The sequence below is a fragment of the Papaver somniferum genome, chromosome 2 (assembly GCF_003573695.1).
Source record: "Papaver somniferum cultivar HN1 chromosome 2, ASM357369v1, whole genome shotgun sequence".
In the NCBI taxonomy this organism is placed as follows: domain Eukaryota; kingdom Viridiplantae; phylum Streptophyta; class Magnoliopsida; order Ranunculales; family Papaveraceae; genus Papaver; species Papaver somniferum.
The window spans coordinates 165,249,751-165,272,265 of record NC_039359.1 but is presented as its reverse complement, the minus strand read 5'-3'; positions in this window follow the sequence as shown (position 1 = coordinate 165,272,265).

Below are 22,515 nucleotides of genomic sequence, written 5' to 3'. Positions count from 1 at the left end.
CTTCAGATTTGGTTGGTTCTAAGACAAGCATGAGGTGTTTCTGGTGCTAATGGATTGGTCCTGTGTTTGCACGTCTCCAAGCTGTGGTTCAAGGCCTGAAGCATCGTTCTATTGGATGCAGTTAGTGAGTATTTCTCATTTGTCAAACTCTGCCTCCTAAATCTATTTGCCATGAGTGATTACTGCAGCTTGTTATGTGTTGTATATAAATAAAAATTGCGTGGTGGATGCTGCTGCATTGTTATTTCTTATATCTTGCATAATAATGGTACTTCATGCGTACTACAATAAGAGTTTCCAATAAGTTGGATTGTGAGTTGGTTCTTAAGCTTCCTGCAAGTGTTATAGTTAACCATTTCACGGTTTCTGTCATATTTTTACTGCTAGCAGTTGTTAATTCCTTGTCATATTCTGGAGCTCTTGGTGCCTGGCATTGCATAAATACAAGCTTTATTGGAGTTTTTTGAGGTTTGTTTTGCTTCTGCTAATTGTTATGTGTATTGGGGGTAAGAGCTTCTAGTACTGAGGACCACTTGTTTATCAAGTCTCTGCAGTCAATGGTTCGGCTTCCGTTGTTGAGCACGTAAGCATTCTTGTGGAATTCAGTACTGCATGGTATTCATCCAAGCTTACAGGGGTCCAAATTATTTTGGTTATCTCATTCATCTGCTCCAACAACTGTTTCTGCTGATTCTTCATGTCTATTTCTACACCAACAACTATGTCAATTTTTAATATTTCTTGTACTACTGGGGCTATAGTTGCTGAGTATGACCTGCTTCCATTCTTATACAATCACCACCTACTACAACAACTGATCACTTATTGCATCAACCTTGTCACCAACTACTCATGATGTTGTCTCTTTCTCTCAACAACTAGCTTGCTGATTCTTCTTTGATTTATCTACAACAACTACTGCTACACCAACCTCTTTTGCTGCTACCTGACTGCTACTGCTGCAAGACCAATTGCTACTCCTACTTCTGGTGCAGGTACTTCAGTCTACAGACATGTTTCCTTCTGCAACAAATTTGAGACTTCACCAGCTACTTGATTGGGACCTGCAAGTGTATTTTCAGGTTGTTATTTCTTCTACTTCAGCATCTCCAATCATTTTAATAGTGCCTTCTCAGGTATGCATTGCTTTACATAGTATTATCTCCACAACCACTATTGCTGCATCAATTTTCGAATCTCTGCACTTTTGGTTCTCCTATGAAGATTACTTCTTAACTATCAAGACCTGCAACTGCACCAAATACTGGATTGTGTTTATTTTGATGTAATGAGAATGAGTGTGTGATAGACGCATTTATGTGTCTAATATAGCCCAATTGTATATTGTGTTAGTACCCATTTCTGTACTTATTATGGATTTTTATGTCCCTGTAGGTATTTCTGGAGAAATAAGCTTTTGCGGCGAAATTGGCTAAAAAAAGTGGTTTTTGCGCTCGTGGGAGAAAATTACTATACGGACTCTCACTTTGGATAAGGGGTGACCCATTTCCAGGCAACGTCGACTAAACCCCAATATGAAAGAAGTAGTTCGAACTGAGGTTCTTAAGCTATTAGATGCAAGAATTATCTACCCTATTTCAGACAGTAAGTGGGTCAGCCCCGTTCAGGTTGTTCCCAAGAAATCTGGTATTACTGTATTCCAGAATGATAACAATGAGTTAATCCCGACCCGAATGACCACGGGTTGGCGTGTTTGTATTGACTATAGGAAATTAAACAAGGTCACTAGGAAGGACCACTTTCCCCTTCCCTTCATCGACCAGATGCTAGAGAGATTAGCTGGACATAGTCACTACTGCTTTTTAGATGGCTACTCTGGATATAATCAGATCGTTATTGCCCCGGAAGATCAGGAGAAAACCACTTTTACCTGTCCCTTTGGTACCTTTGCGTATAGACGCATGCCTTTCGGGCTATGTAATGCCCCTGCGACTTTTCAGCATTGCATGATGAGCATATTTTCTGACATGGTAGAACGGTTCTTAGAGGTCTTTATGGATGATTTTTCAGTGTTTGGTTCGTCTTTCGATGAGTGCTTGCATCATTTGTCATTAGTTTTGACTAGGTGTAAGGAAAAGAATTTAGTGCTTAATTGGGAGAAATGTCACTTTATGGTTCGTTCAGGAATTGTTCTAGGGCATATTGTATCTTCAAAGGGTATAGAGGTGGATAGAGCAAAAGTTGACCTTATTAAAACTTTACCGGTCCCAAAAACCGTAAGAGATATTAGGTCATTCTTAGGACATGCTGGTTTTTATCGTCGTTTCATTAAGGATTTTAGCTTGATGTCTAAACCTCTTTGCAATTTGCTTGCAAAAGATGTTAAGTTTGTTTTTGATGATGCTTGTTTAGAGGCTTTTGAGAAGCTTAAGTCATTACTCACTACCGCCCCCATAGTCCAAGCACCCAACTGGAACCTACCCTTTGAGATCATGTGTGATGCTTCAGATTATGCTATTGGTGTTGTGCTAGGTCAGCGAGAAAATAAGTTACTTCATGTGATTTACTATGCTAGCAAAATTCTGAATGATGCCCAGTTGAACTATACCACTACCGAGAAGGAACTATTAGCCATTGTGTTTGCCTTAGACAAGTTTAGACCCTATCTCTTAGGTTCTAAGATCATCATATATACTGATCATGCTGCTTTAAAATATCTTTTGTCCAAGAAGGATACTAAACCTAGATTGATTAGGTGGATTCTGTTGTTGCAAGAGTTTTCTCCAGACATTAGAGACAAAAAGGGTGCCGAAAATGTTGTAGCAGATCACTTGTCTAGGCTAGTTGTTAGTTCCCCAGATGATTCCCTTCCTATAAGGGATAGCTTTCCTGATGAACAATTGTTCTTTGTTACCCAATTACCTTGGTATGCGAATATAGTGAACTATCTTGTTACTGGTCGAATGCCCCAACATTGGGGTAAACAAGATCGTTCTAGATTTTTAGCTGAGGTTAAGCACTTCTTTTGGGATGATCCTTATTTGTTTAAGTATGTCCAGACCAGATTATTAGGAGATGTATACCTGAGAGTGACCAGTCCAGTATTATTTCCTTTTGTCATGATCATGCTTGTGGGGGTCACTTTAGTGCTAAGAAAACTGCTGCTAAGATATTGCAGTGTGGATTCTATTGGCCTTCGTTGTTTAAAGACTCCCACAGTTACTGCGTTACTTGTGAACGATGCCAGAAATTAGGAACCATTTCCCGTAGGAACATGATGCCCTTGAACCCTATTTTAATTGTTGAGGTCTTTGATGTGTGGGGTATTGACTTTATGGGTCCGTTTCCTAATTCTTTTGGTAACCTATACATCCTTGTCGCCGTAGACTATGTCTCTAAGTGGATTGAGGCGGTTGCGTGTAAAACCAATGACCATAGGGTTGTGATTGAGTTCTTGAAAAATAATATACTTACACGTTTTGGTACACCGCGAGCTATAATTAGTGATGGAGGGTCGCACTTTTGTAATGGGACTTTTAGACTTCTGATGAAGAAATATGGTATTACACATAAGGTAGCTACCCCGTATCATCCACAGACTAGTGGTCAGGTAGAGGTTTCCAATAGGGAGATAAAACGTATATTAGAGAAAACAGTTAATCCTAATCGGAAAGACTGGTCGTCTAGGCTTACTGATGCCTTATGGGCTTACCGTACTGCGTTTAAGACCCCATTGGAATGTCGCCTTATCGGCTTGTTTATGGCAAGGCATGTCACTTACCTGTTGAGTTAGAACACAGAGCTTATTGGGCTGTTAAGCAGCTAAATTTTTCACTTGACAAGGCAGGAGCCCATAGGAAACTCCAGCTCAATGAGTTGGACGAGATTCGTATAGATGCTTACGATAGTGCGAAGGAGTATAAGAACAAAATGAAACTTGTGCATGATAGAAACATATTACGGAAGTCATTTTCTCCAGGTCAAAAAGTTCTTCTGTATGACACTCGTTTGCATCTATTCCCCGGGAAACTGCGCTCTCGGTGGACCGGTCCTTTTGTGGTCCGTACTGTTTTTCCTCATGGAGCTGTTGAATCGAGACACTGGATGGTAGTAGTTCTTCAAAGGTTAACGGTCAGCGATTGAAGCCCTTTTTAGAGCCTTTTCCTACAGGTGATGTTGAGGAGGTCCCTCTGGAGGACCCTGTTTACCCTTGATTGACCATCGAGGTGATTTGTATGTTGTATAATTTTATATTCAGTTTTTGGTTTCACTTCACTCAGGTACTATCTTTCCGAACTCTCTCTTTACTATTTCCTCATGTTACTTTATTCTTGGTACTGTTCTTTCATGAGAAACATTGAGGACAATGTTAGATTTAAGTTTGGGGGTGGGGAAGAAACTTTTGTTAGCTTTTAGTTGCAATAAATAAACTCCAGAGCCTAGAAATTTATGCCTATTGAGGATTGCACTAACTAATCTAAGTGGATGGAAGCATTTTGATTGTAGGAGTTTGAGGAACCAATCTGATTAGATGGAAACATCTAAAGAGTCTATTCATAAAAGCACAGAGCTCAGGTGTTAGAAATAACATGATAGTTTCACCATATCTCGTTGAGTCCTTTTCACTCTATTTTTATTTTATTTTGTTTTTAAACTATGTTTCTCTAAGTGATAGGTGGGGCCCACGATTCAAGTTGTTACCAATGCTAGGGTGAATTAGAGTGATTGAGATACCATGAAAAAAAAAAAAAAAAAAGATGAAAAAAAAAGGAAAAAAAAAAAAAAAAAAAAAAAAAAAAAAAAAATTGAGACCAGACCATTTGACCAAAAGGAAAGTCGACCACTGGTACCCTTGTATATGCCAGTTGTGTTGACCTAGAGTTAGGTTATCGACCACTGGTACCCTTGTATATGCCAGTGTGTTGATATTAGTCAGACTGGTATCTCAATCCATTAGGATAGGTTCATTTTGGCGGAGGCCTTCAGACAGATATGGGAAACGTCGTTCACTTAGTAAACATCAAAACCATCTATGTTTTCTATATCCATCTTCTTGATCTATCCATGTGATTAGTTTTGACTCCGAATATGATGTCCATAGTGCAACTATCTGAGTAGAGCTCTGTCACTTTATATGAATTTTAGTATGCTTGAGTGCAAACTCGTGTACATCAATTGGAATTTCGCATCAGGGTACTTCTTCCTGTAGTCAATAAGTATGCCAACCAAGGAGATTCTTTAGTGCCTTCCAAGGTTCTGCGTAGATAGCTAAGGTCTGGAGTACAGGTTTTGTGGGTATACCTCTTGTAAGCCCACCCGAGACTATAACTCGGCCACTAGGGCCACCTAGGGGTTTGAAGGCTTATTGCATACGCTAAATGCAATCGACGATGCCTGTGACAGTGAGTTAGGATTTTATTTTGTAGTTTTGATTTGCTCGGGACTAGCAAATAATAAGTTTGGGGGTATTTGATAGACGCATTTATGTGTCTAATATAGCCCAATTGTATATTGTGTTAGTACCCATTTCTGTACTTATTATGGCTTTTTATGTCCCTGTAGGTATTTCTGGAGAAATAAGCTTTTGCGGCGAAATTGGCTAAAAAAGTGGTTTTTGCGCTCGTGGGAGAAAATTACTATACGGACTCTCACTTTGGATAAGGGGTGACCCATTTCCAGGCAGCTGCTAAAGGGACACCAGAACTGGATAGGGGGAGGTCTTCTTCAAATTTCAAATAATGGTTTTTGGCGGGAAAATGCATGCAGCGAGGAGCAGATTTGGAGATCGAATTTCTACGTGATTTTAGGAGATTCAATGGCCTAAATCGGTTTCTATGGACTGTAGAAGATCACTCAAGCCCAGTACAATCAATTGGATCCGGCCAATTGGGCTGGAATGGCCGAGAGAGGGTTTCAAAGTCTCAACAGAGAGACGTGTTCTGTTTCGAGTTTAGAAGATTTTTGAGAGATTTCTGGAGGACTTTGACGCTGGATTAACATGTACATGCTCTTATTCAAGTCTAGGGAAGAGTTTGGTAGCTATTTTATAGCTAACATCACGTGAAAAAGCTCAACAGAAGCGATTATTCTCTCAACAGCGCAGAGAAGAAAAAGAAAAGAAAAAGTCGGAATTTATACGAGATATTTGGGGTCTGTGGGATATATAAGAGTGGTTTCAAGTCATAAAAAGGGTTAGAAAAGTTTAGAAAGAGAGAGGAGAGAGTTCAGAGCCGAAACAAGGAAGATACCATTGATTGTTGATGCTGCTGCTGCGAGGAGGAAGAACGTGAATAACAGACTCTCCAAGGCCGTCGTTTATCAACAGTGGCATCGACTGTCACTTGTGGGTCGTAGTTCTTCAACGACAACAACACTTCAGCTTTGTCGTTGATTCTGGACGCCTTCTGTGGGTCGCAAAATTCTGTTTTACATCATTTCCTTGTCTTTCTCTTCATTGTAAAACACTTTTGAGCATCAATGAAATATTTTGAGAGGTTTTCCAACATGATGAGCAGCTAAATTCTTGGTGATTGAGGCAATGGAGGATCTATTCACTCATGTTTGATTGGTAAATTCTTTTTATAAATTCTTAATTATTTATTTTATTTAATTCACTTGGATCAATAAAAAAAGAGATAAAAATGGTTTTCTTAATTAGTTGTGAATCAGTTTGATGTTTTATGCTTAGAATTAATTCTTTGATAAATCATGCTTAAGGATTACAATTTAATATTTGGACACCTTATAGATTAAGAAGTGATTTAATGGAAAAAGAGCTAGATAATAATTATGAAATATTTTTGTAACCAATCAACTTGAAGTAATAGTGAATCCGGAGCCTTAGTCCATTTTAAATCTTGACATCACTCTTTGAAAATTAATTTGCTTTATTTTTATTAAAAAAAAAAAGTTACCTTCACAAGTTCGAAAAGAACCCCTTTTACCACTACAACTACAATCACTATTTGAAAAACCATCAGTGTGTCATGAGAGTTCAATCTCAAGTGGTCTTTTACAGCCCACTAGAGATTGAGGGAGGGTAATAGCATAGTGTCCTGTAATGAGAATGAGTGTGTCATGAGAGTCATGTTATTCATGTGAGTGATATTATGTAACCGTGTGAGTCACACGTGAATGACAGTGAGGTATGAGATGTAAGTGTCCATACAGGTTTGAGTCTGAGTATAAATTCTCCTGTAAGAACTCAGATGAAATGTTGTTGAAATTGTGAATCATTTTACTCAGCAGAAATGTAGATATCAAATGTTATCAGTCAATTCCTGGACTAGGACTGCTTTTGATACAACTACTGTTGTTCTTCATTGTTCATTAATTGACGAATACAAGGGAGTCTTTAATTTCTAAACGATTACGCATGGCAGCTCTTGGCAGGTTACAATTGTTCTTATACTGGAAGGTTACAAATGTTCTTATATGAGCTTTGACCATATGATTAACTTCCATATTAAATACTTTCATAGTCTATTGACATATACTAAGTGAGATATGTTCAGCATTAATCAAAATTATAACCTAGAATTAGTGATTTCTTAAAGTTAAAAGGGAGGTTAATGTAGAAGATAAACGAGGATGGTAATAGCTTTTTTCACAGGTGGTAAATAGGAAAAAAATAGAATTGAAAAGTGAAATTATTTTAGAATTTGTGAAGTGGTAGCAAAGAGGAAACTGTGGGTGGCAAATAGGTGAAACCTTTTTCTAAGGTTTTCTAAAATTTTAAAAAGTTCCTTTTTCTCCTTCTTCTAAATAAAATGAAAAACAGAAAAAAAAAAGAAAAAAAAAAGATTCAAAATATAAATCAAACCGTTAAGGTAATTCAATAACTAATCAAAGGTATATTAGCCATTACTAAAAATAGTAGGAGAAGGGGTTTTGGAGTTTACTACTTCATGACCTTATTTTGTTAGTCCCAAATTCTCGCCCACTGCCTCCCCAATTTAACAGTATCCCAATTTTAAGTCTTCTGCTATTGGAGCAATAAAATAAAAAATACACAGCCACGGGAGTCTAATAAAATATTTTTAGATATTACAGCCTTTAAACCTTTTGGATTATGCCACTACATGAAGCGTTCATGTTTTTAATAATATTTCGCGTTTTTTTTTTATTATTTTCAAAAGACGAGTCTGCATTTAACAATCTATATCAGTATCGTAGTTGTAGAAAATCTAACACCCTATATCTATCATTCTAAGTAATAATCAAGAAGTAAAGTAACTAAAAAAAAACATAGTATCAAACACGGAGATATATGTGGTTCGGCATGATTACCCATGTCCACGGGGGTGAAAGGATGATCTTATTAGGTTGGAACAATTACAAATTGCTAAGCTAAGCTATGAACCTCAAAAGAACAATTCTTAGCTTAGTCTCCTTACTCCCACACTTACAGAACATATCTGGTATGGTATTTATAGACATGGTGTTTATACAACGAAGTTACAATGTTAAGCATATCCATCGAGATTATTGCGCCCTTACCGAGAGGTATGACCCAAACTTCTCGATGTGCCCTCCCGATATCTTCTCCATATCTCTCGATGTGATGGTTGTCTCGATCCGGGCTTTGAGTATCTTGCAGGTCTTATTTCTTCGGGCCCCACTCGGTTCTGGTCTCAGATCACTTCGCTCGTGCTATATCAGTAGCATTTAATACCTGGTTTGCTGATTAAAACTCGTCGTTGTTCGTTTTTTCTGATTTCCATGCGTCACGCTTATGGATAGATGTGGTAGGTATCTAGATTACCGTGTTGAACCTTTAAAACAGATTTGGTGCTTTGTTTCTTATCTTACTATAGTTTTTGACTTCTCAGATGTTGCCACGTGTCTTTTTATATTTTTCCACGACAAGTATATAACAACAAATTTTTTCTATATGCACTCTCCATCTTTAAGGCAATACTTGGATCATGTTGATGAAAGTTAGAGCTGTTGGAATTTCAGCTTTATAATCAACATATCTTTATGCTAAAACATGATTATAAGTATCCTTAAACTGAAATAAGCATAACTCTAGTATTAACATGTTCTGTAGCTCATAATATATCACATATAAGGCATATTCAGTCCATGAACAACTCACATGAAACCACATGCATATACATAAGCTTCAATACAATATGAAATAACTAGATTAAAAGTAAATATAAACATCATGAAACAAACAATACATGACTTAGCTTCTACTTCTATTTCCTCTCATTTTTTCATTGATGGATTATCAGAAAAATACATATGTATAAGAGGCTAGAAGAGGGATGAGTCACAGCTATGTGTCAACCAACCTATCCATTGTTAGTTGGTTACGCCTCACTAGGTGAGTCACTAGACACCTAAGCTGCTGAATGTAATCCAACTTAGCACTAATCCATATTAACCAAAAACATGATTACCTTACGCTAAACTAGGATTACCTTAAGCCAAACTGATTTGTTGCTAAACCAACATAAAGTCTAACATCTCCCACTTTGGTTAGCAACAAAAATCTTTACTGAAAACTGCATGCTTGAGTCTAAAAGTACGCTAGGATCCGACCACAAAGACCCATACACCATTTAATAGATGCATACGCCATTTCTATAATCAGGAAACTAGACGGACAATTTATACTCAAGGAAAAAACACCTTAAATGGCTTAACCTTATGGCAAAACCAAACTGCATTTTAAAATTTATCTTCCAAAGAAGAAAACTTAAATTTGAACCAATCTTTATAAGCTTTCACTGCAACTTTATATGCTATAACCGCAATCAATATGATTTCTAGATACATCTCCATCGAGACAAGTATACATCTGGCTCAATTAAGAGGCATGTTTCCGTCGAAACATATAACAAGTATACATCTGGCTCAATCGAGATATGTCGTACAAGACATTTAACATCTCCGAAGATATTCTACTGGCTCAATTGAGGTGTGTTTGTCGATACTATTAACATCTCCGAAGAGATTCATCTGACTCAATTGAGTATGTCTGTCAAGAAATTTAACATCTCCGAAGAGAATAACTGGCTCAATTGAGGTATGTCCGACAAAGCATTTTTGTATCTCACTCGAGACCCTTAATATCTGTAGAGATCTTATCTATTCTCAATATGAGATATGTCTCCGTCGAGACATTATCCATCTCCGAAGAGACCTGTCCCAATAAGAGATATTTCTCCGAAGAGAAAACCGTTGTCTTAAAACGAAAACGTGTCTCCGTCGAGACCTTTATTCATCTCTTTATTGGATTAATCTCCCAAAAATATCTTCTGTGTCTCACTCGAGACGTGTTCTGTGCTCATTATGAGTTATCTCGAAAGGGACTTTCTGTATTAATCCCCCACTGATCTTTCGCTCATTGAAAAACATAAACAGCAAAACAGTTACGATGAAATATTGTCATTACTTTAATCTACACATAAACGAAACATTAGAATAGATTTATTACCATCAATGGTTCACCATTGGGCAAACCATGATGTACAAGGATCTTTACTTCCAAGTTTCAAGGCTTTATTCCACAAATATATATGCTTATTTTCACTTTGAATAGCTTTATATATAAACAAAACGATGGGATATGAATAAGCACACATAAACATCTTAAACTTAAAACAAGACTCGGTATCATCGCAAAACACCTTTGGGCAGAATTGCGATATATATGAGTCAATCCTAACAAGTTTAAGATCAATATTTCATGCATAGAAAACAAGTATGAGACGTGATTCATTTCAAATATTATAAGCATGAATTACCTTTGGGCAAAACTCATATTCGTAGCATTCGAAATGAATCATAAACAAACCTGTCCTTAACCGTAATTGATGAAGAGTTCTTACCTACTTTCTGGTTCCCCTGGTCTGTACCACCAACCCTTCATTACATTATCTAGATTAACCATATGCAGCCAGCTCCTCGTAGCACAACACTTTCTGCATTAATTCTTTGTGATAATGCTTCCAAAATAAAACTTCATTCACATTAGAACACCCTTTCATACTCTCAAATATTTGGAGACACTTAGTCAAGTAATGAAAAGTACAAAATATTTAGTCATGCATTCAGAAATTAAACGACAAACAACACAGTTCCAATGCTCTAGTATACTTTGAAATCAAAGTCTGCACCGTACACGAAAACATAGCTCAAACTTAACTATTAAACCTTTGGGTCCAATAGAAAAAGAGAATTAAACAAAGTATAAAACATGATTCATTTCAAATATTACTATTATGAATCACCTTTGGGAAGGTTTGCAACATCCAAAATAGCTCACAAGCAAACCTTGCTCTAACCGAAGACTGATGGAAAACTTGTTTACTTTCTGATTCATATGTTCTGCATCACGAGCATCTTCATTTCTTACTCAACCCAGCCACATATATTCAGAGTCTTGTAATGCATCACTATGAGCATTGTTTCTCTGTGGCCATTCTCCAAAATTATTGAACCAAAAAACTTCATTTTCATTAGAACACTTTCATTAATCTCAAAGTATCACTTTATCAATAGTTAGTCGAGTGATGAAAGGTACAAAACATCCATAATCACAACTTTCAAAACTGGAAATCAAAGGATATACCTTAGTTCAAATTTGTACCGTAAAGAAAACGATATATCTTTAACTTGACTATCAAAACTTTGGGTCTAATATACAAGTTAAAAAATAAATTACCTCTACCAGTAAAATCATCCTCGTGAATACTTAGCCTCCAGCTACACATCTATAGAGTTGTAAAGCACAAAATCCAACTCCATCATACCACTAGGCTTTAACCAATCCTCAACTTCTTCGATTACTGCATTGACAGTCCAATAGGTGCTTAACTCTACCCATTGCCATCATTTCAACAGGTTTTGATGAGAACCCAGCTGAGGAAAAGATCTTCATGAGAAAACTTGCAACCAGTTCCTATCATTTGTGATACGAGTCCTGATGATCTTCAGAGAAGAGGAAAAATCGATGTTTTCGCCACAAGTGCACCTCGAGCCATAGGAGATCTACACTTCTTTATCTATAGTACAGAACTTGACTTGCATCAGCACACATCGACCCTTTAATATACATCACTGCGGGAGGCTTCTGGGTAGTGGATCTGTATCAATACCCAATTTTCCACATCGACCCATTAAACTACTTAACTGTATATACTTCACCGTAAATACACAAACTCCATAACCAACAACTTTTTTCTCAAGAGACTCCTGAAATCACTACTTAGCAGAAATTACCATAGCTTCAAGTCCTGAAACACGGCAGTTGTATGTAGACTCATCCTCATCAGTTGCATACTGGTTTGCTTTGTCATCTTATTCTTGCTGCAGTGTGTTGGAAGAGGCACAAAATATTCACCCACCGATAGTTTTTACATACCTCGAGCCTCATGCATACAATGAAACTTTCCAACAACACCTTTTTAGATTACAACCTTATGCTCCAGGTACCCGAGAACAATCAATCTATCTTGTATAGCTTCGAACATGCAGGAATACCATTACAAAGCCAACATGTCTCCCATTGCTCAATAACACCCAAGCAAGATCCCATGATAGCCTTTATTTGATTTGTAAGACAATCATGTTTTCTCCCGTTGCTTGATGAGATCCGTGTACAACCTTTCTCAAGAGAACCACAGGGTCCACAGCAATATAAACCTTCATGGAAGTGCCAGCAATAAGAGATTCAACACTGACTCAAGTGGTGGTACAGTCTGACAAGTTTCTCTTTTTGATATCCCACGTCATTACCACAGGAAAACGCTGGCTATCTAACACTTGCACCGGTATTACTACCCAAAACAGCTATATAGTGCCTTGTAAAAACGACAACAGCTGATCCTACTGATGCACGTCCAGGTACTCCACTTACATCCCATGATTGTTGTCACCTCAAAACAGAAACTTCAGCAGATAATGGCATAGGAAATCATGTTAAGAGATTAACCAATATCTTTCTAATAAAACTTTTGAGGTTCAATAACCTTGAACTCAGGAAACCGGTTCAAACCCATTATATAGATTTGTTGTCTGAGAAATAATAGGTGATGATGGTAAACATAATTGCTTGTACAAATATTCATCCCATAGTTTCAGACTTTCCACCATCAATCAATTCATGTTGCCCAAGTTCAGTGCAACTATTCCCACTAGAACTCATCATCTTCAATTGTACCTCTGTCCATAAATAAACAGATTTTTCGACCCGAAAAAACTTAAGATTAACAAGCAAGACCATGATGAGTAGATGAACAATCAACACAAGTAAAATTCCATGTGTAACTAAACTAAATGAAATCTGTATATGCTATAGTTGAAGAACGTGAAGTTACTAGGGGAAATAGAAGTAGAATGTTGGAATTTCAGCTTTATAATCAACATATCTTTACGCTAAAACATGATTATAAGTATATTTAAACTGAAATAAGCATAACCCTAGTATTAACATGTTCTGTAGCTCATAATATAGCACATATAAGGCATATTCAGTCCATGAACAAGTCACATGACACCACATGCATATAGATAAACTTCAATACAATATGAAACAACTAAATTAAAAGGAAACAGAAACATCATGAAACAAACAATACATGACTTAGCTTCTACTTCTATTTTCTCTCATTTTTCATTGATGGATTATCAGAAAAATACATATGTATAAGAGGATGGAAGAGGGATGAGTCACAGCTATGTGTCAACCAACATGTCCATCATTAGTTGGTTGACACCTCACTAGGTGAGTCACTAGACACCTAATCTTCTGAATGTAATCCAACTTAGCACTAATCCATATTAACCAAAAACATGATTACCTTACGCTAAACTAGGATTACCTTAAGCCAAGCTGATTTGTTGCTAAACCAACATAAAGTCTAACAAGAGCAACTCCTAAATACCTTCACAAACATGAGTGTAAAGTTATATATTAACTACTAATAATAAAATATAAAAAAAGGCTAATAACTAGATTTTCAGATGATGATAATAAAACTTGATGTACAAAGAAGATACACTACCATTTTAATTGTACTTTTGTAGATGCAATTAGGAGTGTGCAGTCATCTATTTGGATGCGGTACAAAATAATTAATACGATGGTCATAATCAGGCCTTGGGGTACTCCCTAAGGCGGCAACAACAAAAAAATCTAACAACAAACAACAAATTTGAAGCAACTAGAACTAGCAAAGTTACAAAATGAATATTTCAATTAGCTGGCATAAAATGAAGTAACACTTTAAGCAGCTAGAATGAACACAATATACAAGATGAATTAAAAATATAATTAGGTTTTCCTAATAATCAGATACTTCCTCGACCCTTTTTTTCCAAGGAGCACTAGATTAATAGAACCAAACACGCAAATGTAAAATTGCCTACATTAGCATATTGGTCGAGTTTTGTAACTTAGCAAAAATTTTGTTTCAACCATGTTTAACTTGTATCATGGTACTCCACGATAGGAGTTGTTTCTAAACACCATTAGGTTCTTAAAGCTGACAATGAAAATTTGAGAAATCAGTCTCTTTATATTATTATTTTTCTTCTATAATCAGCTGAGTATCTCAAAATGCTACCATATCACCTGAAAACTCTGAGGTATTAGTCTTTGTCTCATTAGGAGTGGAGAATCAACTCCCGGTTGTTTCTATCTACTTCCATTTGTTAAATAATCCATGCAACACCAAGACGATAGAATCAAGGTAAATAAATAATAAAAAAAGAGCATATACTTAGCTAATCTTGCTTCCTTTAGTGATATGGACTCCAGAGCTTTAGGCCAGGTGAACTCTACATGAAATCCAAGACCAACATTCACGAATACTTTTCTAGTATTTGGCTTGTTAGTGTGCATAATACAAGGCAAATAATAACCAAAAATTATTTGAGAAAATTAAGCTTATACCATCAATCGGAAGCATCGTCAACAAGTGAGGGACTGACACAACAACTCCATGAGACATAAAATTAAACATACATTCATTTAAACACAGGACTGATAGAATAACATGTCATTTAACAACACAGAGTATAACCTATGACCAGTAAAAACTCATATGGATTTTCATGTTGAAGTTGCCAAATTCTCCATACAAAAATGTTATTTTACGTGCAACAATCTGCATTGAACTTTTTATTGGAGAACCAGAGTTTTAATAATTGTTTTTAGGTCTTGGTATGGTTTTATCTCATACCTAAGGATTCCATGGATACTCACTCACTTCCTTTGAGTGAATGAAACTCTTTAGTCACACTTGGGTATATTAGAGGAGGATAGCCTCCATATATTGTTATGGATAATACGTCATACGGGTGGGCAGACAATATATGGCACAACCTATGCCATACACGCCTATACCATGCACCAAGCATGCGATTATTCGAAATTATTTTTACAAGATTTTCTTTTGGAAATTAATTCCAAAAATATTTTCTTAAGTGTTTAATTATGGGAGAATTCCCTTTTCAAGTCTATCTTTATTTGTTTTACAAGAAACCTAAAACTTATTTTACAAGAAATTTGAAACCCTAGATTTATTTTTCTCCTATTGATTAGAACTGGAGTTTTGTTGAAAACTTGCATCTAGAAGCGGCTATTATCTCGTTTTCTTCTCACATCTTCGTTTTGCTTGTTTACTTACCTTCCAATCCGTGTTGCTAAGTTCAGAGAGTGTGTAACTTGTATTGTGCTGATACAAGCTATATCGGGAAGTCTTATCTTGGACACATCTTCGCCGTTAGGGGTTTAGCATTGCTCATTCTTGAGTATACTGGCAAATTAATGTGTTAAGGACAACTTGTTGAACTTGTGATTATGCCCTCGTCAAGTTGTTCATGGTAGAGTTATTTTCATTCAGTATTTTATTATTATTACTTGATACTTTAACGTTGTTATTCGTTGTTGCAAGATTCCAATGCTTTTCTAACTGGCCACAAAGTATAAAGTACAGTCGTATATGAATGATATTGGGAAAGACCGAAAAATTATGCCTAACATGCCAAGGCGAGTAGGCCATAACTCCCCGAATGCGCCATCCTGATGCTACTAACCGGGATTCAAAACTCCATAGTGTTGCACCACGGTGGTGCAATATTAGTTTCCAACACTGCAACTTTAATGCCTAAGCATCATAAGACTCTCTTGACCAAGCCAGCGCCAAAATGTAGTTTTGGCATCACATAGGATAAGCTATGGCGCTTCAGGCTCATCTCCGCTATATGCACCTTCAACCAACTACCCCTCCTTATATATATACGTCTTAAGGACATTTTTATAACTTAAACTTGGAAAACACTTTGACATGCTTGCTTCATTCATGGTCGTTGCCAAAACCAAGTCATGTGAAGCGTCATGATGGATGTATTTCCATCTTTGGCCCATAGGCAAATGTACATTGCCTAGGATAGCCTGCTCTGGCCTGATGCACCATTGTGGGGCGATATTGGCCATAATCCAATAATCTGCGTAATGCATTATGGTAGTACTACTTTTCTCAAGGCCATCCTCCCAACTGGCCTGATGCACCATACTTGGCGCAATATTGTCTCTTGGCAAATATGCCCAACATAATGTGTCATTTTGGCGCGATATTTGCATTTGGCCAGTTTGCCTTCGCAATGTGCCATGCTTGGAACCATATTGGCTCTAGGAAAATGTTTTTCTCAATCCAATCACAGATCTTTGAGCATGCGCTATGTGAAAAACGCAGGTGTTATCGATAGAGGTTGTAACACATAAACAAACAGAATTATCTACTGAAGGTTTTTTTTTAAGGTAAATGATGTATTAGACTGGATTTAAGAGAGTAAACAGCAACCCATAGGACGACTGACCCAACACCAAGGACCAATGAACCGGCACCCCCTAGTAAATAACAATTGAACTCCCCTAGGTCATACCAATAAATGCAACTGAGAATTACACTGCGAAACATCAAGACGAGAGGATTAACTGATACGCCAAACACCATTCGCTTAAAGGAATCATATTTAAAGTCCTAAACAACAAACCTTTCGGAACTGGTAAGAAACAAACAAACAAGAAATGAAACAAACGAGACAAGAAACAAACCCAACCCAAACAATGACCCGCTGAACCAGCATTAGCCAACCCGCTGATTCGAAGAGGAGGACCAGTTGTCATACGCTCACCACAGCGCTAACAACCCACTAAACTTTTTATCATAACACCATTTATTATGTGAAATATAATTACAAGATGCTTAAAAAGAGAGGTACACCAAATCATACACATCATCTTGCATGTACACCTCAGAACCAAGATTGACCAATGTACGCAGGAATATTACTGAATTTTTCTCCAAAGTCTCTACACTTTTGCGTAAGTCTGAGCTGAAATATGAAATATTGACTTGACTCAAGAATTAACATAAAAAAGCAACTTGCACTGCGTTCATATTATCAAACTTATATTATACTCTGCATGACGAAATAATTTTTTTGTACACATAAATACCAAACAAATGTCCCAGGTGGCTTGAAATATAATGGAGTCTTTCAAAGTCTACTAGCTTAAAAAACTTTAAATTATGTTTATTCCTCACAGTCAAACCCTATGTCATTTTAGTGATATTTAATCTACAATTCGTAACATTCAAACACAACTTCAGAACTGCTATGACATAATATTCCTTCTTATCATCCTGAAGTTTAACAGTTAAGTAATTCTTTACAGAATTGGCTTTCAATATCAAAGGAATACTTTATGCAGCAAGCAGGTGATAAATTCTTAGAAGAAGACAAAAACATCCCATATTTTCATTTTTTGTCTAATTTCAATAAAAGAAAATCGAATACTCATGTTATTCAAGGACCTTTAGATATATGGTATGATTCTAGAGCTAAAATTGTCGTTTTAGTAACATTTCTGTTACTTCTCACCCTACTGTTCATCAAAATATTCTGCAGCTTTTTCAACCATGTACTTATAATGATGAAAATTTAAGCCTTACTGGCTTACGTGATGCTAAAGAAATCAAAGAAGTTGTTTTTAGTATCAGATCATGGGCTCCAGCTGCATTTTATCAACAATACTGGGGTACAATTAGCACTGAGGTAATCTCCATAATCTATCATTTTTTACCAGAAAACATGTGCACAAGGCTATAAACTGCACTTATCAAGTTGTAATTTCTAAAGTTTAATATCCTCAAACCCCATCATATTATAGACCTATTAGCTTTTGGTATGTTAGCAACAAAATAATCTCGAAAATTTTAGCTAACTGTTTAAAGCCTCTTTTGTCGAAAATCATTTCACCTATTCAAACTACTTATATTTTTGGAAGACATATTCATGGTAACGTCATCATTGCCCATGAGTTATTGCATACTATCAATCGAAAAAAAAAAATCAGGATATTGTTGGTATGAAGTTGAATATGTCGAAGGCATTCGACGGGTTTGAATTGCCTTTTTTTCTTTTTATTCTGCATCAGTTGGATTTTAATTCAGATTGGATAGATATGATTGAACCGTGTGTTTCGAAAAGTAATATTTCATTACTTATTAATGGAAATCCAAGTGCTAGTTTTTCACCATCTCGTGGTATTTGGCAGGGAACCTTTGAAACCGTATTTGTTTCTTTTTATCATGGAAGTCTTTCCAAGATTATTGCAGCACAATGAGGATTCTGGTCTCCTTGATGGACTCAGAATAAATATAAATTGGCCTATCATCAATCATTTATTTTTCGCAGATGAGTGTTTGCTTTTCTTTCAGGAGAATTCTACTCAAATACAACATCTTAAACACCTTTTTGATATATGTGGTCAAGCTTCTATACAAATCATTAGTATGCGGAAACCAACCATATTTTTTGGTAAGCACATTACTCAAGCTCAGAAAAGCAATATTTCTGGTGTTCTCAATATGTAGTTAATGGCTTTAGCAGAAAAATATTTGGGTATTCCCCTTTTGTTACATATATCTCATCAGCAGAACTGGCAAGGCATTCTTGATAACATGACCAATAAGCTTGAAGGTTGGCAAAGCAAGATTATAAATCAATCGAAAATAATGTTCTCGGTACCATGGGTATGTACCGGATGTAAATATTTAAGATTCCTGAATCTACTATTCAAATAGATAAAATCCAAAGATAGTATTGGTGGAATGAGTACAACAATAATAATATTTCTCATTTCATCTCTTGGGATAAAGCTAAAGTACCTAAAAGACATGGTGTTTTGGGGCTTAAACATTTGTGAAACTATAATTTGTCTTTCTTAGTCAAGATGGCCTGGAATCCGATTCACAATTAAAATTCTCTAGATGCTAGAAATATTAAAAAGTAAATACTTTCGTTTATTTGGTGTGCAGTACTCTCCTCCTCCTCCTGACGCATAAAAATTCGAATTGGTTACGACAAAGTTTATGTCATGGTCTTCACACTATGAAGAAATATGTTAAATGGAAAGTGAGTGACGGTTCGACTATTAATATTTGGACTTCTAACTGGATTCCATCAATGTCTACTGCACTTAAATATTGGGATGATATGCATCTTAAGACTACAATGGGTTTCTCAACTGATTGATGTACCTGCTGCTCAATAGAATATTGATCTTACGCGTCAACTTTTTACTCCTGACCAGGTGAGTTCAATCTTAAATATACCCATTCAATTAGATGAAAAGGACACTCTTATTTGGCCTTTGACAGCGTGTGGAATTTTTAAACTTCTTCAACATATAAAATGCTTTGTGTTAAAGATTCTATCAACAACATGTCCCTGAATATGTCTCCACAAGTCTTGCTTAAATTTTGTAAATTGAAGATGCCTTATAAATTTCAGATTTTTTTATAGAAGAGTCTTCATAATGCTTTGTCTGTTAAAGATCGTTTTTATAGAACAGTGTGTTATTTGCAATATACTGGTCATAATAAAGATGTAACTCGCGTGACGTGCTCCTTAATTGTCCTTATTCTCAAACTGTCTGGAGAAAGTTTCTTCCTTAATATTTTTCTTTTATGATGCAGTTGTAAGATTCTCCTATAAATATTTACAGTACCTCTAACGTTATTCATATCATAGCTTGCATAGTGCATTTTGTTCATATCATAGTTTGCTAGTGCATTTTGTTTGGAAACATGGGTGCACAACTATCTTTAGTAATTTAACTCCTAACCCAAACATCGTCATACATCAATAAGTTATTACATTATTGCGCATCATTTAGAGACAGTTTCTGATAATATTAGTCATTCCATTGGATTAGAGTTAAGGATATTATAAATGACACTTGGCGGCCTCCTCTTCTGAATGTTTATAAAGTAAACATTGATTCATTATTAGTTGGTATTGATATAATAACAAGAAATCATGCGGGACAATATGCGGTGCGAAAATGAGCAGTAAAAAAGATAATCAATGTACATCAAGTTAAAGCCTATGCTTTATTGGAAGCTATCAAATGGCGATTACTTATAGTTGGACTCAGGTTATCTTTGAAACTTGACAACCTTAACATAAATTGTTATATCTAAAGCATAGTTCTTTGCGAGGAAGGTTATCTTTAAAATTCACAACCTTAATATAAGTTGTTATATAAAGCATAGTTCTTCCCTTCCTCGAAGAGTGTTCCTATTTTTTCAAAAATGTGTAAATAACGTTAAATCACCTTGGTCTTGGGAGTTTGTGTATAGAGTTGGTTCATTAGTCTGGGTGGTCCTTGCCAGAGCCCATGCATTTCGATGGAGCTTGCCTTAGGCGTCCAAATGGAGCTTGCCTAAGGCGTCCAAATTCAAGGCTCATGCACTTTTAGCATTCACCTGTATAAAGACGTGGCAACCTGAGTTCGTCATCACTCATCAACGAGCACAGAGATTTTTCTTTCTTTATCATTAGATTAGACTTTTTTAGATTAAAAATTAATACCACACCTGGGCTTTAAGCCATTTTAACAAAAATACAAAATGCTTTACATCATAACTAGTACGGAGTGTCCTCCGGCACAACTTCCTGACAATTTCACAAAAGGACCATAAACTATACTTGAACAGCAGCATAGTACAAGGTAAATTTATATCTTAACAAATAAAATATTCCCGATATCAAGTTAAACACCCTGGCTAAATTAGGGTATACCCAGATTAATTGGAGTATATCAAATGAGACGAAATAAGGTCATTTTAAAGTCAAAAAAAGGCCCCTTAACCAAATATTTTCTGAATGGCTAATATGTCCTTGTTTAATTAACACTAAACAAGGGTAAATTCTGATTAGGTTAACTAATTGAGTTTAGATTAAAATTTTGAAATTATGAATTCAGTAGACTAAACCTTTAACCCGTCTTATGAGTTCGATTTCGATCAAAAAATTTGGTTTTGAAAATGTGAAAGGTCGGCAAGGTCGACGTTTGAATAAGGTGTCGGTTATGCTTCGACGGCATGGTAGGCGTTTTAATAAGATGTCGACCAAATACAGTCGGCATGGTCCGTGGATGAAGAAAATGCCGACCCTTTTTAGGCCGGAATGGTCTTTGAATGACGATTACGCCGACTATCTTGGGCCAGGAATTTTACGGTCGGCATGTAAATATTTCCTACAATGTCGGCTATCATATGGTTGGCATGCACATAATTTTTAACACTGCCGGCAGACCTGTAGTCGGCATGCTAAAGATTTATAACCTTGCCGACATGTACTTATACCAAATTGAAAACAGAATATGGGAAGATGTAATTCACTGTATTCGTGCAATTGGTTACTACATTGATTGAAACATAAAACCTAACTCCTTGTCCACCCACAAAACCTACACCAAAACCATCAAGCTTCGTCGGATGAATCTCATTCATCTCCGGCCTCCATGAAGTCCGGTGCATACTCCGGGATTTTGTCAATCATGAAGTGATAGCTTGCATCGAAGGCGAATGCTTCCCCCTTTTCTTCCACGTAGCGCGCTTTCACGGCTTCATGCTACAAAAACAAAACACAAACTTACATTTATTAGTGGTGTTTCATTGGAAGATCAAACAACAAGGATCACGTAAAAAGACCACAAATATACTTACTAATTGTGCAATAGACATGTTGAAGTGGGAAGCGTTGAAAATACGGGGTTGGAGAGCTAAAAAAGCTAGTATCGCATTTTCGATGACAATGTGCCTATCATGGATGGCTTGAACACTTCTTCCATTGGGATTTCCAAACTCTTGCCTAAATTTTTTATGAACCCTTGCCCAAAATGTTATGGCAACCACCCTTGCGGAGGACGCATGTCTTACTCTAGTTTCCGCGTACCAAGCTTTGGTGATTGCCAAATCTTCATTTGAATCAAATGAAGCCATTATTGTGTGTAGAGAGCTACTGGGTGATCTAGATGGAATGTATGATGATATGAGCCTTGGAGAGTATATGCAAATAGTTGTGTGTTGTTTTGTAGAGATAAGTAGTGTATTTATAGGATGGTTCCCAAATTTGGACGTTATAGTGTCCAAGTACAAGTCAACCAATGCAATTGTACTTGCAAAAATTTGAATTTTGAATCGTCCGGCGAGGTTTTTGTTTCCACAATAAGCCTAC